General features: G+C 38.6%; 1 protein-coding gene across 1 annotated transcript in view; it reads right to left on the bottom strand.

Annotated features, from left to right (window-relative positions):
* The window catches only part of LARP4B (La ribonucleoprotein 4B), a 259,367-nt gene extending 241,076 nt beyond the window's left edge, over positions 1-18,291 (bottom strand). Inside the window, exon 1 of the mRNA XM_074193227.1 lies at positions 18,185-18,291. The gene's annotated coding sequence lies outside the window, so the exon portion shown is untranslated. The remainder of the gene's footprint in view (positions 1-18,184) is intronic.
* Between the last annotated feature and the right edge of the window lie 2,374 nt (positions 18,292-20,665).

Raw genomic sequence — 20,665 nt, 5'->3', positions numbered from 1 at the left:
TTTCTTAAGTCTGGACTCTAGACAATCAATTTAACAATAAATTAAACCTGCTTGCATTTGTTGATTTTTAAGGTATAAATGATCACAATGAATATCTAACAATTGGATCTCTCTAGCACATGACAGTCTCCAGGTCTGTTCTATGCTATGTTCATGTTATGATTTGATTGAATAAAGCAAGTACATTTGAAATACAAGATAATAATCATAATTTTGTATACTTGTTTCAGTTGTGTCTAATTTTGTGACCCGATTTGGAGATTTTTGGGGTTTTTTTTAGGTTTTTTTGCAAGGCAAATGGGGTTAAGTGGCTTGCCCAAGGCCACACAGCTAGGTAATTATTAAGTGTCTGAGACTGGATTTGAACCCAGGTACTCCTGACTCCAGAGCCGGTGCTTTATCCACTACGCCACCTAGCAGCCCCCAATTTGGAGTTTTCTTGACACAGATATTGGAGTGGTTTGCCATTTCCTTCTCCAGCTCATTTTCCAGATAGGAAACTAAGGCAAATGATCATACAGTTAAATAGTAACTGAAGCTAGATTTGAATTGAGGTATACTCGACTCCAGATTATGCACTCTAGCTTCTGTGCCACCTAGCTGGCCATAATAATCATCATAGCTATCTTTTAAATTGCATTTAATATATGTTAAGCTCTATGCTAAATGCTTTGCAATTATTATCTCATTTGAAGCTCACAATAAACCTGTGAGGGAGGTGCTATTATTATCTCCATTTTACAGACAAGAAAACGGAGGTTAAATGAATTGCTGTAGGTCACACAACTAATAAGTGTCTGAGGTTAGATTTTAACTGAAGTCTTCCTGGTTCCAGGCCTGGTATTCTATCTACTGCACTACCCAAACCGTTAATTAAGATATGATCTTATATCTTAATATAAGTTCTTAATATAAGATATACTCACCCTCATACTTTCTCCTGTAGAATATTTGAAGGAATAAAGGCATAACTGAGTGTCTTACACATATCCTTTAAGTCCAATAACAACCAACCAAGCATGGAGACCAACGGGTTCCTGGCTCTGCCTCAAACAAGACACCCCATTTCTCTGTTCCAAGCATTACCTCTGACTGTCCCTCATGCTTGAAACACTCTCCTTTCTCCTCGGCTTGGACTGCTGACCTTCCTGGCTTCTATTAAGTAAGTCCCACCTAAAATCTTACCTTCCACCAACCTTCCCCAAACCCTCTTTATTGTGGTGCTTTTTCCCTTTAATCATTTCTGATTTACCTTGTTATAAAACTTGTTCTGTATATATTGGGCTGCATATTGTCACCTCTACTAAAGCTCCTTGAGGGCTAGGACTGTCTTTTGCCTCGTTTTGTACTTTCAATTCTTTTTTTTTTTTTGCAAGGCAAACAGGGTTAAGTAGCTTGCCCAAGGCCATGCAGATAGGTAATTATTAAGTGTCTGAGACTGGATTTGAACCCAGGTACTCCTGACTCCAGAGCCGGTGCTTTATCCACTGCCACCTAACCACCCCCTACTTTCAGTTCTTAATCATCCTAATATCATCCTAATATCAACTGACATTTTGTATTGCCTTTTATAATATTTTCTTTGATCCTCAAGGTGATCCTGAGAAGTAGGTGCTGTAATTTCTTCCATTTTAGACATGAGGAAAACAGACTGAGAAAGAGGAGATTTGCCTGAGATTACATAGCTAATTAGTGGTTGGAGTTTAAAAGTCAATTAAGGTTTTCATGACTCTAAGTTCATTATATTATGCTACTCTGCCTTTTATCTAGAGTAGGGAGAGCACCAACCCAGAAGTCAGGTGGTCCTGAGGTCAAGACACTTGCTGTGTGACCTTGGGCAAGTCATTTAACCCTGATTGCCTTGCATCCAGTTATCCTGATTTATATCATCTCCAGTTGTCCTAATTCATATCTGGTCACTGGACCCAGTTGACTCTGGAGGAGAAAGTGAGGCTGGTGACTGAGCAGAGCCTCCCCTGACTCAAATCCTGTTCATGTGCTTGTCATGGCATCACCTCCCTGATGTCATGGTCTTCTTCAAGAATAAAGGACAAATGTCAAGAATCAAGGACAAACTTTTCTCTACAAAGGACAGAATATTTACTACATTTGTAGAAACACCAACTAATTCTTTTGCCTTCCTAGGGGACTAAAGGAGATTCCTATTTGGAGTTGTTGAATTTTGATATTTATGTCCAGGAACACCTGACTTGAAGATCCTGCTTGGGATCCTGCTCTGACATTGAACCTCATGTTGCAGGTAACAAAGTGGAAAGAGGAGGGAAAACGAGAGCCTCTAACAGGAGGTAGAATTGAAAGAAGATGATGAAGGAATGGGGAAAGGGGGAGGGAATGTAGGGTGGAGGAAAGAAAAGGTCAGGTGACCTTCTAAGGAGACCTAAAGAGATCAAAGGATAAAAAATACAATTTGAAGATCAAAGTATAAGCAGCCAAGTACTAAAATAAAGGGGGTGGAAAAGGGGAAGTTTAAGAGGATTAGAAAGGCATTTCCTTCTCCTCTGCAGTTAATTTCTTTATTTCTAGGGCTTAAATAATGCTGTCTGACCAGCTGAATTCTCCTATTTCTTTTGTGTTCTCAGTCTCTTTTGAATGTGTTAGTATGGGCTTTCCTTAGCAAGAATCCCCATTTGTTTCCCTTTCTTCCTCTGAGTGTGTCCACCATGGGGGTTTTATGCCTCATTCCCTTGGGAAATGTTGGATTCAATGAGCTGCTCCCTGGGAGTCAATCCCACAATCCAACCACAGGTAACTCCAACTGAGGCCAGAAAGATTTGGTGAGTAGGGGGTGATAGGCATGATAGTAGAAAGGAACAAACATTTATTAAATGCCTACTATATGATGCACTGTGCTGAGTGCTTCACGGATAAGAAATAACATTCAATCCTGTTTCCTCTCTTTGGTTATTGAGAAAGGGGAAAAAATTACCTGATTACAGTTCATTACACATTGGCTGATCATTCAGTCAATTTTTTATTTTTTCTAAGTGGTAGGGGCAAAAGAGAAGAGGGGGCAAGAGAATAAAACTGAAAAGGTTGAAGAGTAATGCCACTGCTCATAGACCACTTTTCATTTAGACAATACACTTTGCTGTCAACCACTGTCACTTCCAGTTTGTCTTAGAGGCATCATAGCCTGAAGACTGATTGGGTTTAATTATTTCTTCTTCCAAGTGCTTATACTACTTCCAATCTAAAAGGCCACCTTCCAGGTAGGTAAAAAAGGGGGAAACTGGAGCTGATGGAAAAAACAGACTCAGAGTCCTGGACCCTGAGCCCATGTTTTGCCACAGAGCAGGTATTGTTTAGTCTAGTTATAACTCAGAGAGTAATTATTATACCATGTATGATTCTTTCAAATTTACTTTGAATGTTTTAAGACCTTTGATTTCTCTATTAGAACTTGTTTTTTGAGGCTTTCCAGGCTGTCTACTAGTTTTGAAGTTCCTTTGGCTATTGGACATCACTCATATGACTCCAGAATCACATAGATCTCAGTGAAATAGGTTTAGAAAAACAGTTTGGAAGAAGGGATTAGAGTCAGAAAGGCTTGTGTTCCGTTCTCATTTCTGACACTGGCTGTATGACCTTGGACATATCTTTTAACCTCTGTGGGTCTTGGTATCCTTATCTGTAAATTTTTTTTTTGTAAAATGGGAGGACTGGATTAGATGCCTCAGATCTATGATCCTACTATAATTCAACCACTCTGGGCCTCAGTTTCCACATATGTAAAATGGAATAGTCATCTAGTTTAAACTCATCTAGCTTAAACTAGACTTCCTTATCCTGACTAGACTTTTCCTTTTTCAAGGCTAAAAATAAACTTATTTTCCACCTTTTAAACACTTAGGAGAATTCTTACCTGACTTAAATGTTTCCAGGCAATGGTATTATTTGGCTGAAAACATTTTTCTTTCCTTCCATATGGCTAGTATGGTTGGCGGAGGAGAGAAAGGTATTAAAAATAAAACAGGTTGAAAAAACTGACTCAGTGATAATCAACCAGAAGGCTTTGGACTGGAAATTCCTTTCCAGATGGCAAATACCCCTGTTTGAAATAAATATTTAGCATTTTGTAGGGCAAAATCAGTTCCTATGTTAAGAAATAAAATGCAAATTCATGAATTGTTGTACATCTCTCTCCAGATACAATCAATTTCTCCTTCCTCTGAAGCCTCAGATATTTTCATTGTGTCTTAAACGCTTCTCAGATTCTGCCTAATGTTGTTGTTCAATCGGTCAGTCATATTTGACTTTTCATGACCCAGTGGACACCAATGCTATCCATGGTCTATCTATCTATCTATCTATCTATCTATCTATCTATCTATCTATCTATTCATTCATTCACTTTTATTTATTTTTTCATTTATTCATATATTCATTCATTCATCCACTCATCCATCCATTTATTTATTCATTGCTTATTTATTTATTCATTCATTCATTCATTTACTTTTTTATTCATTCATTCATTCATTTGTTTGTTTATTTGTTTATTTTGATTTTGATTTATTTAGTCATTCATTCATTCATTTGTTTGTTTGTTTATTTAGCTGGCAAAGATACTGGAGTGGTTTGCCATTTCCTTCTCCAGCAGATTAAGACAAAAGACTTTAAGGGACTTTCTCAGAGTCACACAGTGAGTAACTGGGATCTAATTTGGACTCATCTTTCTGACTTCAGACCAGTGCTTTATCCAGGGAGGCATCTATTTGCCTCTTAATATGATATATATATGTCCTTATCTCATCTTTCATGTAAAACTTTATCTTTCTCAAGAACAAAGACTTCCATAGCAGAACAAAAACATGTAAACTAAACCTCCTTACTGAATTTATTCAAATATCTGTGTTCATATACAACAATTAATTCCTTTCTCCTAAGAAGACACAGAATTAGTCTTCATGTTCCAGCCTTTCCTTAGTTTTCTTCCTCTGATTGCCAACAGGCAGATTAGTTATGATTTCAGTGCTGACTATAGCTCTTTAGATTAAAGACAAACTTGTATCCATTCAGTTCAGTGTTTAACTAAATAGCTGTAAATAAATAGCCGAGGATCCGCCACAGACAGTATGAAATGGGTTAAGGTAATCTAACTAGTTATCAGACAGAACATAACTTTACCTACTATTTAGCTATAAACAATCTAAGACTATTTAGTGATAGATTGCCTTGCTTTTGTCTTATCCAAGAGGGAAGAAAAGAAGAACAGGCTTCCATGTGGTTTATGTCTTATTAGGGGTTCTCAAGGTGTCTTTTCACTTGCTGAAGTCACTTCATAGCTCTCTCTCTTTTTTAAGAAACCAAGAAGAGCTTTCTGAAAGGAAAAAAACCATACCATATCTTGCCATGTATCAGATGCACCCTTTATCGAAAAATCTGGGATCTAAAACCTAGAAGTGTCTTATACTATGGCTCTAGATTTTTTTTTTACTTACATTTCCCATTTTTTTGCACTTGTTTTGTACTCATTGTTTCCCATTTGCTACCAGTATATTATATTATGTTTTGCCACGTTGTACTCAGAAATGGCTTAGAAAAGATTTTTGTACAGTGCTGAATTCAAGTTAAAAATGATACAGTTTTGGGAGTGACTAGGTGGCGCAGTGTATAGAGCATCAGCCCTGGAGTCAGGAGTACCTGAGTTCAAATCTGGCCTCACACACTTAATAATTACCTAGCTGTGTGGCCTTGGGCAAGCCACTTAACCCCATTGCCTTGCCAAAAAAAAAAACCTAAAAAAAATGATAGTTTGAAAAAATGAATAGAAATCATGTTGCCGAGAAGAAATTGAAGAGATTGATTGAGGAGCCAAGGGCAAGTGTAATTCTTGTGTCCACAAAGACAGTTCAGCAGCAAGAAGAATTGCTGATGAAAATGAAGTTCCTGATTTCAAAGGAGGACACAGTTGGTGCTTCAGGTTCATGAAACAAAATGAACTAAGCATGTGTTCATGCACCAGGGAACACTTGTGGTTAGCCCCAGACCAGAGCACAAGCTGGAGAGCAGTCAGAGCCTCTCCTAAGACAGTGATTCATCATCAAACACAGATGAGGAGGAGCTCATGGATAGGAGTTTTGACAGTGACAAGGAATTAAATGAATTTTATGATGAATAAAACTTGAGTTCAATAACTTTATGTATTACTTTTTTTTAATTTTGGGCCTCAAAATTAAGGTACTTATTATACATGGAAGTATCTTATACATGAGGGGAAATATGGTAGATTTGATTTCTTGATATTTCATGCTGTGAGAGGCTCTTCCTTGCTTTTGTTGTTGTTCAGTCATTTCCCACTCTTTCTGGTTCCATTTGGAGGTTTCTTGGCAGAGATACTGGAGTGGATTGTCATTTCCTTCTCCAGTTCATTTTCTAAATGGAAAAAAAAGTGAAGTAAACAAGGTGAAGTGCCTTGCCCGGGGTCATGGCACTAGTAAAAGTCTAACACTAGGCTTGAACACAGGTCTTCTTGACTTCAAGCCCAGCATGCTACCCACTGTGCTACCTAGGAGCCCCTTTATGGGGCACACTATTATTTTTTTTTGCAAGGCAATGGGGTTAAGTGACTTGCCCAAGGTCACACAGCTAGGTAATTAATTAATTAAGCATCTGAGACTGGATTTGAACTCAGGTTCTCCTGACTCCAGGGCCAGCACTCTATTTTTTTTTAGACTCATTTCCTTTCCCCTTTCAATCAACAATTACTAATTGAGCAATTATTTTGTGTAAACTACTATCCTGGGTGAATAGATAAATCAGATGAATCTTTGCTCTCACAGAATTTCTAATCCAGGAGGGAAGCTAAGTATAACCCCAAAAGGCTATAAGATAAGCTAAACTATCTTAAGTGCCTTAAAAGACATAGAGACAGAGAATTCAGAAGCAGTGAGGTGGAGTGGATAGAGAACCAGATGTGGCACCTGGAAATCCTGGGTTCTGCCTATGATGCTGACAGAGAAAGGGGCAATACCCTAAACCAATAGATAAACTATGGATCTGCATCATGGAGGGCATTTCTCTTTTGATTTGACAAAAAGCATTTAAATACTTATTATGTAGTAAGCCTGAGGATACAAAGAAAAAGCAAAATCAGACCCTGCCCTTAAGGATCCTATACTGATGAAATCACAGGTTCAGATCTGTCACCCCCACCTCCGCTTCCCCCCAATTTTCTCCTCTTCTTCCCAAAAAATTCCAATTAAATAAACAAGCAAAAAAAAATCAGAGCTTTGGGAGTTTAGAGGATGAAAAAAGTATAAACAGTACAGCTAGGTCCTGATTTATATAAATAATTAATCTCCCTTGAGGAGTTGTATTTAAATTTAGCTATGTTACAGAGTGGACAGAGTGCTAGGCCTGGATTCAGGAAAGCTTATTTTCCCAAATTCAAGTCTAATTTCTAATCTTATTAGCTATGTGACCCTGTTTGCCTCAGTTTCCCCATCTGGAAAATGAACTGGAGAAGGAAATGGCAAGCCAAAGAACACCTCAAATGGAATCATGAAGAATCAAACACAATTGAAAAATGACTGAATAACAAAAAAATGAAACAATTATATTTTATATAATTATAACTTCAAACAGTACAAATTCTCATATATGAGAACAATTCAAACTATTCATTAGGCTCACTAAAGAGGAACAAATATGGGCAGCTACTTTGATCATTTCAGTATTCTATTTCTCCAGAGAATTCATGGTTCTGTCAATATAAGTATTCCCTCCAACATGTAGATCATTGTCCAATCATCTTTGTCCATTCAGCGAGACTCATCCTCGTCCTTCCATAAAAGTGTCACAAAATTGCTACAAAATTCCACAAAAATTATTACTCAGAGTGCTAGATGATAGTCATGGCTCTTGTAATTGAAACTGGTGAGAAGTTCAACTCCCAGGTTCTATTTTTTCCCAGATTTCTAATCTTTGATATAATTTTTGGACTTGTAAACTTCTCCCTGTATGTTAATTAGCTTGTTTCTGCAAATATACAAATTCAGACCTACACCATCAGGAGTCAATGAGAAAGTTCTCTGAAGATTTGGACATGTGCATGTTTTGAAAGCTTCCTAGGGTTACCACATAACTGTTAATGAGCATCCCTCTACCTTCTGCCCCTATTTAGAGTTGGGTTTAGAAGTGGAACTCAGTTAGAAATCTGAGTGGGGAGTGGTGGTGAGGGAGGGCAACTAGGTGGTGCAGTGGTTAGTGCATTGGCTCTGGAGTCAAGAGGACCTGAATTTAAGTCCAGCCCTAGACATTTGATAAATTACTAGCTGAATGACTTTGGACAAGTCATTTAACCCCACTGCCTCACAAAGACCAAAAAGAAAAAAGAAATACTGGGAGCAGTGGTTGTTGATAAATGCATGATAGTTGGCTCTTTGGGGTGGGGTTAGGGGGTGGAGAAATTGTACACTCAACAAATTTTTAGGTTTAAAACAGAATTAACATTTTTATCATCACTTTCTTAAGTCTAGAAAATCAACAAAATAATAAACCAAACCCTGATTTGTTGTGTTTACTAGATTCTGAAATGTAAATATTCACACTGAAAATGTAGCAATTTTTTTCTAGCAAGCCCTTTAGAGCTGGTTCCAGCACACCCCCTGATTGGGAGTAAGTGAATATAAAGCCTGTCGAAGTACAATTTGGGTGGAAATACTTTATTTTGGCATCACAAACAAATAGTAACCTGCGTGGCATGTATCTAGTGTTCCAAGGACTGGATTTAATTTTTATACAAAACATAGAGTGCATACAAAGTATTATAAGTGCACAAAGTATTTTTTAATTTCAAATTAGGCCTGGGATGGAAGGAGAGGAATCTGATTGTTTAATGTTAGTAAAGGCTGGCAATTGCAGCTCTAGTGGATGGTTTGTTATGAGAGAGATAGCCAGCATAGCAGAAAGGAGCCTTGCGTTTTCCCAATGCTGCAATAATAGCAGGAGGGTTCTATGCTGAGAAATCCAGGTCAGATGCTGCATCATAAAGACAGACTTCTGAGCTCACAGTAGATTCTGCAAGAGAAGAAAGTGTTGGGGTGGGGAGGGGAGGGGAGGGGGTGGTGGCAAAGGGGACATAGAGCACTTAGTCTTGAGGGAGATTATAGAACAGCAAAGAAATGGCCCAGGGAAATATGCATTATTCCAGAAGCAACCCCCTTATCCTAGACGTCTTTAGATGGATTAGGGGAGTGAGAGGGACTTTAGGGGGTCAACTTTACAAACTCCAAAGGCTTACTGCCCAAATCTTAGAGAAGCAAAATTATCCAGATTAGATTTTGCTGGCCTGTTTCTCCACTTTCTATGGTATCATAATTTCCTCCTGTACAATGGAGGAAAGCAGGAGGACACCCTGGTATTTTCAGGCCAATGATGCCTGAACTTTAGAATAAAGTTCCATTTGAGAAATCTAATCAGGGTAATGACCAACCTTAACTCCAGAACATTGATAATGAAGCATGTAATCCATTTCCTGTTAGAGAATTGGATTCAAGGTTCAGGAGGAGAGAGACATTTTTGGACTTAACAATGTGAGTTTTTGATTTGCTTGACTATGGTTTTCCTTGTTTTCATTGGGGGTAAATTTGCAAGGAAATTATTAGTAGTGTAACCCTCTCCTGAAAAAGAAACAAAAAAACAAATAAAAGAGGTCACTGAAGCACTTAAAAAATGTACCAGGAGACAGAAGGATGTTTATAAGGAAATACACACAAACTGGTCAGCTCTGAAAGTAAGATGTTGATTTTATTATGGTCTTCTAAAAAATCAAGCTGCCTATAATAGAGATTCACAATTTTTACTTATAATTCTCTTTTTTCTGGTCTTCTTTTCATATGAAAATGCCTATTCTATTCCTAGCAAAACAGTAATCCAAGATAATTCCAAAGGACTCATAAGGAAAAATACCATTGAGCTAGAGAAAGAACTTGTGGAATCTGAATGCAGATTGAGGCATACTGTTTTCATGTGTGTATGTGTGTGTGTGTGTGTGTGTGTGTGTGTGTTTCTTTTGATCTATTTCTTCTTTCACAACATGACTAATATGAAAATATGCTTTGCATGATTTCATCCATAATCTAAACCAACTTTTTATTGTATTAGGAAGGTGGGAGGTGAGGAAAGGAGAAAGAACATTTGGAACTCAAAATTTTTAAATGAACGTTAAAATTTTTCTTTACATATACTTAGAAAAAATAAAATACTATCAAAAGAGAAAAATACTATTTGGTGTTCGTTAAGTTCAAAATTTAAAAAAACTTTAAAAATTAGTTTTATTCATTTATACTTTGATAGACTCAAGTAGGTTCTGTCTTAGAAGCCCCGTGAAGGAACTAGGTTATAATGGAGCCCAGTAATAGGAAAGGAGGCCTCAGGACTATGGCCTCAAACAGGAGGCTAAATGAGGTCACAGCAAGAAATCAGTTTGATGGTAGAGGCAGTCATAAAAGCCAAGAGTCAGGCTGTCACCAGACCCAAAGTCCAAGATACAAACCAGGAGTCAGAAACCAAAGCAAGAGTCACTGAACTCTCAGAGCCGAGGTTCAAAGTACAAGTTGGAGTAGACAAAAGCTACTTCTAAAGAGAGGCCTGCTTAGGTTGGACTTCATGAATAGCGGTGGGAAGATTCACCATAAGTCTTAGATGTGGTCCTCAGAACTGCAAGTTCAGGGATTTGATAGTATCAGTTTATACAGAGGTAATCAAGCTTTGAGGAGTCAATTTACACTAACAAATTGATAATCCAGGATGTCAATTTATTACAAATGGAAATTTACTTTGTGTGAGAACTACTACTGATACACATGATTTTTTCTCCCTGATGAATAGGCTTGCTCAGCAGAACAAATTACAAATGTAGAAGATTGCTTGGCGAAAGTTGAATAAAAGATAAAGAAGTGGCTGTTCTTGAGGGATCTTTTCTCTCTTTTTTAACCAATTTTTTTCAAATAATAAGCATTTTTTTTCCTCTTTCCTACTTCCCTCTCCCCTGAAAAAATAAACAAAAACAAAACCTTAAGGGATATTTTTATTAAGTTGAAGTGAGGTAGCTTCATGATTTGTAAGAATTATTTTTTGTTCAAAGCACCATATCAGTTATCTAGAATCAAGAATATCTCCCCTGAATGGTATTAGAATACTAGAATTAGAATACAAACTTCTTTTTTCTTCCCTTTTCCTTGTCAGATACCAAAAAGTTTATTTATTCATGACAGATGTTAGAAACCACAAGATTATAGTTTATTTAACCTAAAATAGATTTTTAAATGAATGTCACTTATTAACATTCAGGATGCATCCTGATCCACCAACTTTACCTTTCCAAAGCATTTTTAAAGGCAGGTGTTGACTATACACTGATCCCACAAATCAGACTACTATCTTTGTTCCTAGCCTCTTTTGGAAGAAGGTTCTTTAGCTCCACAATGTGACTAGGATGACTATGGAAGTTGTACTGACTCTGGGATCATTAAGATTCCTCACATTTTTAATATTCTATTTACTGAAAGCATCTATAAAATTTTCTTATAGGTAATAAGAAAAAATTACTAAACCAATGGATTTGATTCTGTTCATGGGTGAACACTAGAGATATCATTACTAAATTAAAAGTTATTATATGAAAATAAGACCAACCATTCTTATAGGAATAATGTTTGTCCTTCATTTTCAAAGATGACCATTGTAAATGAGGTAAAAAAGTTGTCAGCCTCTCTCTCTCTCTCTCTCTCTCTCTCTCTCTCTCTCTCTCATAGTCATGGAAATTCAATGGCAGGACAAAAGTCCAGAAGACCAGTGATGGCTTTGGATGCAGTGTATGTCCATCTTCAATGTCTGACCAAGTTTTGAACTCACAGTATCTGTTTCAGCCATCTTTTTGGTAGTCAAAACAAATTGTTCTCATCTACCCATTCCTCTAGGGGTAGTCTTCTCATATAATAGACTCCCCACCCCCAGCCAATTCACCGGTGGATTTGAGACAGATTGGTTGCCTTCATTCTGGTTTAGCCCATCTACCAAGATGCTTTTACTGAGGTGTGGTTGCTGTGAATGCTACAGCTTCTTGGAACCACAGGTGAATGTTGGGTGACAGGTTCACACCAAAGGTGGATAAGCAGCTCTGAAAAGACCTTGGCAAGCCTTGACACCAGAGGTGCCAGTTCTCCCTGAACACCTCATACAAACCTAGGAGTAATGTGAGGATTAAATGACAAATTTTAAAGTACTTGTAATTTCTTGGGGGGGTGGGGGGGGAAACTATAACAAGAAACTGTTTCCTGAGATTTTCAAAAGATACATATAGCTGAAATCGCTTCTGTCCCTATTTTACCTGACCCTCTCCCTCAATACTTATCACAATCAGTAAGGTAGGGTGCTTGATCTGTAGAACAGAAAGGCAGCCCTGCTATAAAGGATCATAATGAAGCAAGGCTGCTCATAACTACTCTATCTTGATGGGGCAATGGGGTTAAGTGACTTGTACAAAGTCACACAGTTAAGTAAATATTGAGCCTCTGAGGCTAGCTTTGAACTCAGGTTCTCCTGATTCCAGTGCTCTACCTACTATGCCACCTAGCTGTCCCCTCATAGCTAGCAGGAGAAGAAGGGGGTTAAGTAGAGATTTTTATGTGTCACAGCTCTGAGAAATTTGGTTCCTTGGTTGGTGTTTCCTATGTGTTTGCTTCCTTGTGTTAGGTTTTTCTATTGTGGAATAAAATGCAAGCTGCTTTGGTATTAGGCCCAGCAAAAGGTTGGGCAATAATGATGCTGTGTTACAAGGGAGGCAATTGATGTGTCCTTGATCATATCTAAGCACTTGACTGTTCCAAAGGTCATTTCTTTTTTTAAAAATTAATTAATTAATTATTTCATTATTTTTGTGGTCTATTTTATATTATTACAATAATCTTGTTGTGAGAGTAAACATAAAACACCTCTTCCCCCCCCCCCCCCCCCCAGAAAAGATGAGAAACCTCAAGAATAGTGAGAGAAGAAAAAATGTACTTCAGTCTGTGTTCAGATTCCAACAACTCTGTCTCTGGGATGAATTGCCTTCTTTATCATGAGTCCACCAAAGAAGTTGTTTCAATATCCCACAGTTGCTATTACTAGTTATATTTCCCTCCACTCTATTCCTTCCCACTATCATTTATTCTATTCTCTCTCTCTCTCCTTTCACCCTGTCCCTGTCCAAAAATGTGTTGCACCCTCTCCCACGATCTTCCCTTTCTTCTGAGTACCCTTTCCCACAATCTTCCCTCTCTTCTATCACCTATTCCCCCCCTTCCTTCTGCCCATTCCCTCTTATCCCATCCTCCAAAGATCATTTCTATGTTAATTTATGGATTCAGAATTGGAGTCAGATTCCCAGACAGGACTAGCTGACTTTCAGGGTAGCCCACCTTCCATACAATCACCAAACTAACATTCTTATCTTTTTACTAAAAATTCTGCATTGGTTCCCTATTGTCTCAAGAACAAAATACAGTACTTTCCACCTAGCATTTAAAGCCCTTATTAATCTGACTTCCATTTACCCTCCCAGTTTAATTTCATATTACTATTTACATACTCAAATCAAAATGACCCATTAGTTTTCCCCCATATTTGACATTCCATCTTCTGCCTCCATGCTTTTGTCCAAGTCATCCTTAATACTTGGAATGTACCCTTCTCTCTTCCACTTCATAGCATCCCTAAGCTTCTTTTTTTAAATGAATGTAAAATTTTATTTATTCTTATTTTTGTACAAATGGTTTTTTTTATAAATAAAATATTCTTGTTTAAGAGTAAACATAATACCCCTCCCCCAAAATATAGACCCACATAAGTGATAAAGTAAAGGAAAGAGAAAAATTAAAATTAATAATAATAATAATAATAGGTGCAGCCAGGTGGTACAGTGGATGGAGCACTGGCCTTGGAGCCAGGACCACATGGGTCCAAATCCACCTTCAGACACCCATCAATCACCCAGCTATGCAGCCCCAGGCAAGCCACCCAGCCCCATTTGCCCTGAACCCCCCCCCCCCCAAATAATAATAAATGTGCTTCCGTCTGTCTTCCAACACCTTCAGTTCTGTCCCGGGTGGATCACATTCTTTATGATAAGTCCATCACAAAAGCTACTTCCATATTTTTCCACCGTTGCCATTCTTGATTGCAACTCCCTCCATACGTACATTCCCCACTACCATATACTATATTTTCTCTCTCCTTTCACTCTGTCCCTCTTCTTAAATGTGCTGTAGGGTAGCACAGCAGACAGATCCCCAGCCCTGGGGCCAAGAGGCTGGGAGCCCACATACCACCCCTTAGGCCCAGCATCCACCCAGCCCTATCTCCCAGATAGGCCATCCAATACCAGCCCCTTGCAAGAAGTAAAAAAGAAAATGCGTTATCTATCTGACCACTCTCCCACCACAGTCCATCCTCTCCTCCATGACTCACATCCCCCTCTCCTGTCCCCCTTCTCTCCTTCTTACTCCAAACGTCTATACCCTATTGAGTATATATGCTGTTTCCTCTCTGAGCCACCTCTGATGAGAGCAAAGGTTCCCTCATTCCCCATTGCCTTCCCCCCTTCAATATCATTGCAATAGCTCATTGTAATAAAAAAATCTTATTATATGAAATATCTTAGCCTATTCCATCTCTCCTTTTTCTTTCTCCCATTACATTTCCCTTTTAGCCATTGAATCCAGTTTTACACTATATTATATCTTCAAATTCAGCTCTCTCCTGTGCTTCATCTATAAAAGTTCCTTCTATCTGCTCTATTAAATGAGAAGGTTCATAGGAGTATTATCAGTATCATTTTTCTATGCAGGAATACATGTAGTTCATCATCATTAAGGCCCTCATATTTTACCCTTCTCCTCCATTCTCTATGCTTCACCTGAGTCCTGTATTTGAAGATCAAACTTTCTGTTCAGCTCTGGCCATTCCATCAGGAACATTTGAAATTCCCCTGGTTCATTGAAAGTCCATCTTTTTCCCTGGAAGAAGATGTTCAGTTTTGCTGGGTAGTTGATTCTTGGTTGCATTCTAAGCTCTTTTGCCTTCCACAATATTATATTACAAGCCCTATGGGCTTTTAATGTAGTTGCTGCTAAGTCCGTGTGATCCTGACTGCAGCTCCATGATATTTGAATTGCGTCCTTCTGGCTGCTTGTAATATTTTCTCTTTGACTTGGGAGTTCTGGAACCTGGCTATAATATTCATGGGGGGTTATTTCTTTGGATCTCTTTCTTGGGGAGATTGGTGGATTCTCTCCATTTCTATTTTGCCCTCTGCTTCTAGGATATCAGGGCAATTTTCCTGTAGGAATTCTTTAAAAATGATGTCAAGGCTCTTTTCCTGATCATGACTTTCAGGTATCCCAATAATTTTTAAATTATCTTCTCTGAATCTGTTTTCCAGATCAGTTGTTTTTTCAATGAGATGTTTCACATTTTCTTCTAATTTTTCATTCTTTTGGTTTTGAAGTATTGTGTCTTGATTTCTCATAAAGTCAGCAGCCTCCTTCAGTTCCATTCTATATCTGAAGAATTTGTTTTCCTCAGAGAGCTTTCTTATCTCTTTTTTCCATCTGGCCAGTTCTGCTTTTTAAAGCATTCTTCTCCTCAATAACTTTTTAAAACTGTTTTATCCACTTGACCTATGCTGGTTTTTAACATGTTATTTTCTTCAGCATTTTTTTGGATCTCCTTGGCTAAACTGCTGACTTCATTTTCATGTTTTTTCCTGCATCTCTCTCATTTCTTTTCCCAATTTTTCTTCTATCTCCTTCACTTGATTTTCAAAGTCTTTTTTTGAGCTCTGTCATAGCCTAAACCCAATTTCCATTTTTCTTGGAGCCTTTAGATGCAGGAGCATGTACTTCCTCATGTTCAGATTGAGTATTTTGATCCTTCTTGGGATCATAGACAAAGTATTTCTCAATGGTGTTCCTCTTCTTTTCTCTCTGCTTACTCATTTCTCCAGTCCGTGCCTGGTTCTGGGGTGCTTCCTGAGCTTTTGAGTATTATTGGGACATCCCCCCACCAAGGATCTCCATGTGTGAAGTTCTGTCTTCCCTCTTGGTTTGTGAATGACTACAAGTGCACCCCTCTGCCACAGGGCTGAGGTGGGGGGGGGCTGCTGTTCTATGGATGACTTAGACTGTGATCAGGATCTGAATGTGGTCAGAGCCCCAGAGTACTGTTCCAGGGACAGAGGACAGACCTTGGCAGTCTCTCTCCTCTCCCCTACTCACACCTGGGGGCTCCTGCTTACTGGCTCTGCCTGCTTCCAGTTCCTGGATCTGGGCTCCTGCAGCCAGGCTGATCACTGAGTGCCCTGAGGGCTGGGTTTCACATGCTCTCTCTGGCAGAGGTCCCCCCACTGATCCCCCAAGTTGTGCCCAGTGCTCCCCTGGGGTGTAGGTCAGGAAACTGCCCCTGCTGCCATGAGCCATGGCTCCCAGAACTCTGGGGCTGCCTCCAGGAGGTTGAAGTTCCTTCACTCTCCCTGTGGAGTGGAGCCTTTCCACTCTTTTCCAGGTTACCTTGGGCTGGAGAATTGCCTCACTGGATCCCTCTGTTTGTTCTGTCTCTCAAAAATTCAGTTAGAATCCTTTTATGAGTTTGGAAATGTCAGAGAGAGAGAGAGCACCTAAGAGAGACTCCTCTCCCGTCACCATCTTGGCTCCCATCTCTAGCCTTTTTCAAGACTTCTTCTCTGATTTGCCATCCCCACTCAGTTATGAATGCTCTCTTTTTTAAAAATTATTTTGTATACAAATGATACATAAATCTTGTATCTGTTCAGTAAAGTAGAAGTTTCTTGAGGGCAGAAATTAGTTTATTATTTTCTTAGTAGCCTCAGTATCTAGCACAATTCACTGCCCACAGTTGATGACTAATAAATGTTTGTTGAATTAACTTGAATAAAAAGTGACCTGGAAAGAACTGACCCATTAGACTACAGAGTCATAAGGTCAGGGTTTAAGACTTGGAGATAATTTGGAATCAAAGAGGACTTTGTGAAGCAATATAGGTCTGGGCATTGGGTCACTATGGAGGGCTTAAGAACAGGATAAGGACAGGGTGCCTGAAGTTTTTGGGGAGTGGAGGGGAGGCTTAGGATGGAAGGAAGAAGAATACCAAAGATGAATTTTGTCAATTTTAGAATTTTGCTTTGGGCCAACCTCAAGCCCAAGTATTTCTCTTTTGTTATACTATTTATTCTCTATCCTATGTAGTGTTATCCCCCAAGGACTCAGAACTCAGTTAAGTATGAGCTACATGTGACCTTGGGCAAGTTATTTCCTCTCTGGACTTCAGTTTTCTAAGCTGTCAGTTGAGGATTTGAACTGGATCTCTACTCTTTTCCAGCTTCAACATTCAGTAATTCTATGAGATATGGAATTTGTCTCCAAAGAGTTTCCATTTTGAATGAGTAAATAAAGCATTTATTAAATGCTTGCTATTTGCAAAACATTATGTAAACATTGGGAATACAAATAAGGAAGTAAGATAGCCCCTGCTTTCCAGGAGATTATACTCTAATGGGAGAGACAACACATATGGAAAGTTTAAGTTTCAAGTCTTGCCAATCATAAGGGAAGCATGTAGAGACAAGAAAGTACACACCAGAAGCTTCTAGAGAATTTGTAAAGTTTAGGTAGTTATGTGTCAACTTTAGGAAAGTTGTAGAATGAAAGAAGGCAATAAAAGCTGTTTGAACCTATTGTTGAAACAGTCAAATCACTGCTGTATGTGACTTCTGGGGACTTGCCTAAGTTTAGTGTTTTAGAATTATCAAATGACTAACCAAAAAGTACCATCTTTTTTACACTCAGTGAGGATATAAAATCCTTTGTTATATTGCTTGTCTAGAGAGAACTGGCAAAGGGCTAATCAAGTTAGAAGCTCAATTCTCAATCTGTATATTATTTCTATTTTATATTTGCATTTGGTAAAATTTCCCCACAAAAATATAATTCTGTAATACTTTGATTCTTCAATCACGACCAGCAATGATCAATGGCCTTTTCATGTGGAGAAGAACTTGAGGACTTACAATTTTTATTATTAAAAAGAATCTGTTAAAGGGAAAAAATAAAACCCTCCCCCAAAAGAAGCCTCCCAAGACAGTGTTCACCATGTGGCTTACCCTTCAGTTTGAGGTATGGCCTTGGAGTATAGGAGACAGCTGAGAAGTCAGAAAGGAGAAGAATCCATCTGGGGAAATCTGCCTGCTGCTGCCCTTTGGAAAACTGAAACAGCAGGTTTTGCCACTGGCATTTTCTATGAAGAAGTTCTGTACTTCCTGGGCAAAAAGGACTCCAGGAAAAGAGAAAGAACAGAGTTTTAAAAGAGCACAGATGCCTGTGGCCCCTGAAGACTCTTCCCCTTCTTGGATATGCATCTCTTTCTTTTTTGATTGTGTATATCTATCCCCCCCTTCATAATTCCACCCTTCTTTCTCCTCTTGTTTATTTTCTCTTCCTTCTCATTAGAAAAAATCCTTCATTCTCTCTTTATACTTTAGGTAAACAGCTATGGACAGTATTTAACCTTGTCAGGAGCACCCTGGGAGATCTAGTACACGTGTCTTTTCAGGAAGGTAACTGAAACTACCTTCCTCCATGGGCAAGAATAATTGACTGTTGACGCATGTCAGAGAAGCAGGATTAGCCACATCTGAAGGAGATGGGAGGCAGGAAGCTACTGTCACATATTGAATTATTTCTCCTAGAGCTGACTCATCTGCATTTTTTCCAAGGAATTATCTTTGCATCATGAAATGACTCAAGCTCTTTCCATAGTTTCTCCCCAAAATGGCAAAAATGTTCCCAAAGATCAAAGATGCAAACCCCAAATCCATCATTCATTACTTGGTACCCACTGGGGAAGCAGAAGACTAGATCTATGATATCACTAGAATAATAAGGATTGTGGTAATATTCTACCATCTTTACACATTGATTATGTATACTACCTCTCAAAAATCATTGCACTATTATTCTTCTTATACTTATTGAAGGATAATATTGTTGAAACTGTTATTTCTGTTTCTGAAAAATATACAACCTATGATCTTTCTTTTTCATTATATATGCTTGATATTTTCTGGTGACTCCAGCAGCTAAAATGAAGACTACTACTCACACTGGTCAGAAATCCCTAGATGGGTCCAAGATGTCCTGGTATATTAGCACAAACTATCATCTAGAGATGTGCCATCTTGTAGTATAAGATCCTGTAGAGATCATGAGAATTAATAATTTTGTCTTGACCCTGCATCTGTCAGACCATACCTAAATGGTATTCTGTTTGATTGGGGATATAGTAACTTATTAGAGGGGCAGTATGGAAAAGCAGGCTTTAGAACTAGGAAGGCCTGACGTACTGTGACTGGATAGCTCAAGTTATTTTAGCTTCTCAGTGCTCTAGACAATTCTCTGAGACACTAAGGTGAAGGGTAGGTGCCAACCTGGGTTGGTAGAGGAAATTTCTTCATAAAGGAATCCCCAAATCCAGTTTTGGTCATACCATGCTGCTGCTACTCTATCCATCATCTCTATCTCCTCAGAACATTAAACTCTTGCCTCTGGGATATGGACTCAGTTTAGTTTTTTAACCTTATCTTGCCCAGAACCAGATCTCCTTAACACTTATCATCCATAACTACACCATCGTCATTTCCCCACCCATTTCATCTTCCCTCTCTCCTTTATGACATAGAATGCTAGACTTGGGAGTCAGAAAGACCTGAGTTTGAATCCTACTGGAAATAATTACTAGCTAAATGACCCTAGGCAAGTCTGTTAGCCTCTCTGTGTCTTGGTTTTCTCATCGTGATCATAAGAGCACTGACCTCAAAAGGCTGTTGTGAGGTTCAATACTTAGTAAAACCCTCAATGCAACATTTGGTACACAGGAGGCACTTAATAAATGCTTATTCTCTCTCTTCTCTTCTCTTTTCTCTCCCCCCCCCCCCATTAACAACCTAGAATTCATTCCAAGGGAAGAAAATCAGGGTTGCAAGGGGAAAAAGTTTGAAAGAACTGAGATTCTTATATTCCCAAAATACAAAGATATAAAAAAAGATGAACAGACTTAAATTATTTATAGGAGGATCATATAGAAACATTGCATACTTGTTCTGTCTTGTTCCAGAAGAAAAAAAACAAAAAACCAATAGTTGGGAATTGTAGAAGACTGGTTTTGATTCAACATGAGAAAGAAGGTTCTAACAATTATCCTTCGTTGTTTCAAGTAGTGAGCTCCCTGTCTCTAAAAATAAGCAAGCTGAGGTTAGATGATCATTGGTCAGGAAGAGCTTTCTCCACTGGATGAGAGGTTAGACCGATATGGGTCTGTGATTCATTGGGAGTGGCTGGGTCAACAGGAATGGTAGCACCTTTCTGGGAAAACATTAAGCAGTAGAGTCATCTGGCAATGAGGAAGTGAACTGATGGAAAGTAATTTTAGTTCAGGTAAAAATGTTAACTCATCTTAAATCTGTGCGTTTTAGATCTCTAATCTTTAGTGGGTTAATTTCAAATCTGATTGACAGTTGACCCCCCTCTTCTATCTGGCATTTTCTGAAGATCTCAGTACCCCGAAAGCCTCTCTAGCAGTTGACTAC

This window comes from Macrotis lagotis, chromosome 7, assembly GCF_037893015.1.
Source record: "Macrotis lagotis isolate mMagLag1 chromosome 7, bilby.v1.9.chrom.fasta, whole genome shotgun sequence".
In the NCBI taxonomy this organism is placed as follows: Eukaryota; Metazoa; Chordata; class Mammalia; order Peramelemorphia; family Peramelidae; genus Macrotis; species Macrotis lagotis.
The sequence above is the reverse complement of the archived record's forward strand: the minus strand, read 5'-3'. Positions and strand labels throughout refer to the sequence as shown.